Source organism: Cryptomeria japonica, chromosome 9 (assembly GCF_030272615.1).
Source record: "Cryptomeria japonica chromosome 9, Sugi_1.0, whole genome shotgun sequence".
Taxonomy (NCBI): domain Eukaryota; kingdom Viridiplantae; phylum Streptophyta; class Pinopsida; order Cupressales; family Cupressaceae; genus Cryptomeria; species Cryptomeria japonica.
The window spans coordinates 589,159,733-589,166,047 of NC_081413.1; positions in this window are offsets into that span (position 1 = coordinate 589,159,733).

Sequence of the window (6,315 nt, forward strand, 5' to 3'; positions counted from 1 at the left end):
CACTAAAAAAACCATTGTGTCCTTAAGCCATAATATAACCAAGTGAGAGAAAGCTTGATAAATAGGGTACCTAGGCTCTGATACCAATTGTTAGACACAATGCATCACTGAGAGTGGGGTGAATCAGTAGTTCTCAATTATTTCTCTTTAACTATCCCTATGAAAGTATACCAATTAACAAATCTAGCAGAATGTAGACTTACTGGTTAGTGAGGAGACTAAACACAAATGCATTCACACAAAGGGACATCACATAACACCAGTATGTATGAGGAAAACCCAAAATGGGAAAAACCTTAGTGAGAAATGTTGTTGGAGACTACTGCTCCAATCAAGCCTCACAATGAAAAATTGTTATAATGTTTAGGGCACCAACCCAAGGAGCACCAACCCTTAACTTGTTTATGAGCTACAAACCAAAGGAGATACAACCCCTACACTAAGCTACAACTCAGTGATTATAATGATAACTTCAACTAAAAAATTAGTCATACTGTTACAAGTGAATCTTGTAACGATTTCATATACCTCACTTCTGTCACTGAGACACTTTCTTTGCTGCACCAGTTTACTCTTATGTTGCTCTCATGTGTTGCTACATTGCCGGTAAACTCTATCAGTTTACCTCTACTCTTCTTCTGTTCTACTAGATCTCCTCCTTATTTCTCTTCTCTTTAATCATCTCAACTATCTTCCTGTCGGTACAAGCACCTAGCGGTTATCTCCTCAGATGCACTCCAGTTGCTATACCGGTTGCTCAAACCATACTGGTTAACCCTTTGTTAAACCCTATCACCTGTTCAACCTTCACTCACTTAGTCACTATTCTCTTCTATAATTTTCACTCTGACATCTAGCTTTTTCATGCAACACTCAATAAATTTTCAGTAGCTTTATGTTCTTCTCTTCAACAATAACCTTCAATGATTTTGGCTTCCTTATTTATAACTTGGTTTTCCTGCCAAAAGACAATTCAAAAAACATGGTTGGTTAGGGTTTTTTAATCAACCTCGAGGAAAACCAAATCCAATCAGATCTTATCCAATCTGATCACCCAAACAACTATTTGCACATCACCACCATTAATGTGCCTTCCAATACACATTTTTTAAACTTAGCAACTTTGGCCCTGTATCTCAACTTGCATCTGTCAAAATGCCATTAACACTTTTTCTATTTCCTTCTCGAGGTCGTCATCCAATCCGATTTCCTTGCTTCAATCTAGGCACCAACAACTCCCTATTTTTTCTCTGGCGTTCATTCTTCCTTGAGTTACACTCCTCTGATTCGATCCACAAATCATGGGATCCATATTAAATGCACACATGTAGAAATGCCTAACCCTACATGACACTTCACCAAACTTTGTGAGCTTGTAACATCATATTTATGTGGTTTCCATGTCAGCATCCACCTCTACTCAAACAACTTTGTTGGTATGGATTGGATCACCGACTAACTCCATTACCGGGTTCATCTACCAGCTTACTAACTCTACCGGTAAAACCCTCAAACAAGTCTGTCATCAACCTTGCACTCTGCTTTTCTTTTGGTGGAACATTCAACTGGTCAGCACTCTTTCTAACCAACCTTATGCACATCTTCATTAGATGGGAGTCTTCTGCATCTACACCTTTTCTATATTACCGGTGGACATACATGCCAATAAACACTCTTTATGATACTATGTCATCAATATTCACTAGACTCCATCTTCAATCTGAAAAAATTTCCTCTACCTGCATCTACTCACCCTTGCTTTCTTCTTGATCAGCTCAGAACATATCTCAACTGGTTTATCAAAGTGACAAACTCATCACACTTCATTTGTTTTGGTAGCTCAACATGCCTTCTCTGTCAGTACAGTGTATATCCCTGATTTCATGCACTTGAGATATTCCTTTGATTCACCAGTAGATCCGGTGTGAGCCTTCAAACACCTGTCTTTACCCCATCTTCCTTATCTCACATAACTATGATGCACACTTATGCATACTAGGAGATAAGCTCCACTTACTAGTGATAGTGGATCCTTGTCATCTACATCCTGCAATGCACTTATGTGGCTTACCTGTTTGTGCAACATGTCTTTAAATAGGCACATGTGATCCAGTGTGAGCACATTCACTATCAGTCATCACTACACATGGTGAATGCATCTCTATCCGATGGGAGTCTTGTTGTTCTGCAACCACACAACATACTGGTGATCTGTACATCCTTCTCCTCTAGTGTTGATGTGATTTAGGTAACATTTCGCCTCTTCATATTAAACAACATCTAAGCAACCTGCTTATTGTCAACACTTCACATGTCAATTGACATCCTTTCCTTACCTTTGATACACTATACCAGTAACCTTACCAATTCATTCACACAAGTCAAGTACTAACTTGTGTACCAATGACTCAAGTGATCATTCCTCTTAATGAAATTCTCTTCCTTACCTTACCGGTGTTTTGCAACATGAGGTGATATCAAAGATCTCATCTTGCCTGCATGGTAGTGTTGCAAATATCTCTTCTACCGGTAGTCATCCCATACCATTTGATATCAATGACAACATAATGCCAACATGAGTTTTACCACTATTAGTCCTACCTATCCTATCCCCATTAGACAAAGCATTATAATTAAGGCATCCCAAGGTTTAATGTCGGAGGAGATGGAGCCTAATTTTGGTGACTTCTTTAATGAGGATCATGATAATTCTTCCCATCCTAATCATGTGCCTATTGATGGATCCCATGATGAAGAAGAAGATTTAACCAGGGTTTCTTTAGATCAGCTTTCTATATTGGACAATCAATTTGATAGATTTCAACAATGGATGTCCCAAGAGTACCCTAATAGTGAAGCTCTTCCATTAATTGAAGGTCTTAAATGCATGCTTCAAAGTGATTAGAATGGAATTGATATATTGTGTGGCATTTCTTGTTAGTCCCAACTGGTGCTGAGAGGGGAGGGGTGAATCAACACTTTACCGGTTTGACACAGTTAAAATTTTTAACTCAAGTTGCACCAACTTAACATTCATCAATATAAATAATTACTACAGAAGAATATGCATGCATGAAAAGATACATAGTGACACCAAGATTTATCTCCTGGAAACCCAAATGGGAGAAAACCACGGTGTGAGTAGGAACTCAAAAAAATTGTACTATTTAGGAGTACGCCTGGTGAGGATCCATCCCTGTTAGGAGATTACAAAGACACTATTAGGTGCCACCCGATTAAGGGATTTTGATTAACGCCTGTCAGTGCCTTTATCGTGTTAAAGGTCTTAGGATCATTAATTAAGATGACACTTGGTTAAGGGATTTTTACAATGGGACCTGTTAAAGTCCACCCTATTAAGGGATTTTAGTTGCAATGGTTAGAAAGCAATAGAAAGATGATCTGCTGGAGTGGCTACTGATATCTTGATCAGATCACACTGAAAAATCATACTCTATCTGCACAACACCAATTTTCTGCTTATACCTTCAGCTCTACACTCTGTTGGTTCTTTGATACTCAGCTCTGCATTCTGCTCTACTCCCCCTGTGTTCACCCTTTTTTAGATCTATTTTCACACGAACAACAACCTCATCAAAATGAATTAAGTGAATTTATTAACCTTTGATTTTGTCACCAAATTTCCCTCCAAAACATCAGATTCAAAATTCTGTTACCTTTCCATAAATCACTCTCCAGAAATCATTCTAGGAATCTTTGTTAAAACATTCATTCATGTCGATAAGTCTACCAGTTGACTAGAGAAGATTGTCAGTTTAACTGGATGTTAACTCATTGTTACCAAGTTTGTCAGTTACAGACTCTGGTGGTGTACTGATCAAAATCTACCTAGCCGATTACCTCCTGTATACGAATTTGTTCACTACTTAGCTGGTTGACCTCTTTTGTGCTAGTCTACTCACTACTTGTTGATTGACCTCCTATGTGCTGGTCTACTCACTACTTTCCAGTTGACCTCTTGTGTGCCAGTCTACTCACTTCTTACCCTGTCTACACATTGCTTAGCCAATTAATCTCTGTATACTGGTCTACTTACTATCGATAGACTGTGAAGAATTAGAAGATGATGTTTCCAATAATGACAACCATATCATTCACTAGTCATAGAAAATGCACCAAAATGCCAACAAACTCCCCCTTTGGTATTGGTGGCAAATACTACAAAAATGTGTCAGTTCTGACCCCTGTTTCTGACCCCTGTAACTCACAATGTACAAATCTCCAAAACTCCCCCTTTTGCCATCAATGGCAAAGACTATATAAAATAGTTTGTTAAAGTAAAGAAAGAATATCCTTGAAATTTTCTTGAGCTACTTTCAAAGAGGATTCCCATGAATATTTAACTTGTTTCATGGTGGTGAAGTGTCCATGCAAAACTGCAATAAAAACCTCCATATCATCGACTGTCTTGCAGTCAGGTTCACTTATGAGGCATTCTTCTTCTGTAATATTCATTTGCATGAAATCAATAATTGGTTCTAGATAGCACTGTAGCTCTAACAACTAAGATCTTGTTTTTCCTCTTCTTCTTTCAACCTTTTGATTTAATGATTAAGTTGTTTGACCTTGCCAGTAAAAGTTGATGTTGAACTAGTAAGACAATCAAAAGAACTTATCAGATCTTGAATTTATTTTTGAGTCAGATTTCTTTTGTCTTCTAGATCTTTGATTAAATTGGTAAAACTTGAAGATTTGATCAGTAATTGAGCAACTTCCTATAGAATAATTCTGACTTCTTTTGTTTGAGTGGAGAGGGCAACTTTTCCAACTCATATTTGTTCCATTAAATTTTCTCCTCTCTTTGATTCATATTGTCTTACTGCAACCTTCTCTAGATAGATTTCCTGTGAACAAATTGTTGTAACAAGAGTACTCAACTAATCAATGATGGGTGCAGTATCATCAACAACAATGTCAGGAATTAGGTCAGAGAGAATTATCTTGGCAGAAGTGATATTTCTTGCCTTCTTTTTATTTGCTCTTAATTTAGCCTTTTCAGCTTGAATTCTCAATTTTTCTAAGACTTTCATCAATTGCTTGAGAGTCATTTTCTTTATATTAATGACCGATTCTCCCTCTTCTTCCTCCTCTATTTCATCTTCCTTTTCTGTAGTCTTAACCTCTAAACTGGTTGTAGTGGTAAGTTTTACTTTCTTCTTTTCACTTTCCCTTTCTAGGTCTAACTTCCTCTTTGTCGGAGGAGTATCCATCACTGCACTCTTATTTTCTACTTTCTTCTCTTCCTCTTTTCCCTTGTCAGATATCATAGTATTTGGTGCCACTAAATTCCTGTGAGGTGTATCTTCATAAGGAATGTCTTCAACTATCACTTCATCTTTACCAAGATGCTTAGTATGTTCAGCCTTCTTCATCAGTGTAGTATGAACCGGTTGCTCAACATCCTTTGTTAGATTGGGAATGTCTAACACAACATTTCCTATGATGTCCTCAACTAAGAAAACATAAAAAAATTTCATAGAGTCTTTTTCCTTACCTTTTTCTTTGTCAAGGGCAGTTACACCTTGGTCCTGTTTTGTTTCCTTTTCTATTTCTTCTTCATCTTCCTTTTACTGATTCATGATTTTCTTCCACAAGGCAACATCTTCTTCATGCACTGCTTCAACTTCACCTACTGCCACTCTCCCAATTCTATTTCTTATCTTCAAATGTTGAATGCATGCTTCAACCACTAGTGAATCTTGATCAAGGTCTAAATCATGATGCACTTCCATGAGTGCTTTTATTCTGCATTCTTTCTCAATAGCCAGAGTTGTTTTCCATCTCCCTTCAATTTGATCTTGCAAATCTGATAGGATTATTCCATATAATTCGCTAGGAATACTACAAAACTTGTGCAAGTTCAAGATCAGAGCTTTTTCAATTTTCCTTTTGTCTTCTTCATTACAGAGGGAATATGTTTTCCCAACACCAGACATGCCTCCAAATTCTTTGATCCCATGGACCAATTCATCAATTGTTGAGGCTTTGTTTCTTCCACTTCTTCTAACCTCTTTAATTTCCACATCTGATTGGGTGTCAGTGATATCACCCTCTTTTTATCCTTTTTGATCTTTGTATAGACTTTTCCTTCACTCTTCTTCTTTCTAGTATAAGTCACTCTTACCGGTCTATCTTTACTTGGGGAAGATACAAGAGTACCTAAATCCTTTTCTTTTGTATATGTTGTAGGCTTGGTTGCTATAGTCCCCTTTGGTTTTGTCTTTGACTCTTTCTTCTTTTCACCTATTAATTCTTCATCTTTATTAGGGTCAACCCCTGATTGTACACTAGCAC